Genomic DNA, 881 nt, shown 5'->3' with positions numbered 1-881 from the left:
GTTGCGGCGTGGCCCACCCCCCTGGGGGGTGATTTCTCGTTTTCTGTCTCTCTCTGTCTCTATCTGGCCAGCTCACGGCGTGAGTTTAAGCCACCGGGTCCGGGACTCGAACCGTGGTTGGCTACATGGGAGTCTAGCGACATAGCCACTATGCTAACTGCTGGTCTCTGGGTATAGTTTTTTAAAAAGAAGTATTTAACTTTAAAGAATGATTTGTTTAACTTTATTTATTCATTCATTTATTTTAATTTGACCAGAGAGATACAGAGAGAGAAAGTGAGAAAGCAAGCCACCAGGTCCAGGACTTGAACTATGGTTGGCCACAAGGGAGTGTTCAGTGCCTTAACCACCACACCACCTGCTGGTTCCCAATATTGGTATCATTTTTTTTTCTTCTTTTTTTTTTCTGGAGAGGTTTTTGCTATAGGGAGCGTGCACTCACCAGAGAGAAAGAGAGACAGAGAGACAGAAAGCGAGAAATCACCCCCTAGGGGGGTTGGCCACGCCGCAATCCCTTCTCCTCTGTTCTCCTCTCGGGATCTTGGGCACGCACGCACATGCACCTGGCATGAGTTTAAACCACTGGGTCCAGGACTCGAACCACAGTCAACTACATAGGAGTCCAGTGACATAGCTGGTCCCCTGGTATAGTTTTAATAAATAAATATTTTTAAGTTGCAGGAGTGACTTATCTTTGTATCATTAAATCACAAACTGTAGGCCCACTGGTGGCATGGTGCTTAAAATGTCTGGATCCCATGTGACTGACTACACAGTTTGAGTCCTGGACTTGGTACCTTGAAGAATTTACTGGAGGGACCAGCAGTTGGCGTAATGGCTATGTCGCTGGACTCCCACATAGTCGACCATGGTTCGAGTCC

The 881-nt window shown here is 46.9% G+C and overlaps 1 protein-coding gene across 1 annotated transcript in view; it reads right to left on the bottom strand.

Annotated features, from left to right (window-relative positions):
* Positions 1-881, bottom strand: part of INSL3 (insulin like 3) — a 4,588-nt gene that overhangs the window by 962 nt on the left and 2,745 nt on the right. The window lies entirely within an intron of this gene.

Source organism: Tupaia chinensis, unplaced genomic scaffold (genome assembly GCF_000334495.1).
Source record: "Tupaia chinensis unplaced genomic scaffold, TupChi_1.0 Scaffold000201_1, whole genome shotgun sequence".
NCBI classification, from domain to species: domain Eukaryota; kingdom Metazoa; phylum Chordata; class Mammalia; order Scandentia; family Tupaiidae; genus Tupaia; species Tupaia belangeri.
This window is presented reverse-complemented; position numbering and strand designations above follow the sequence as displayed.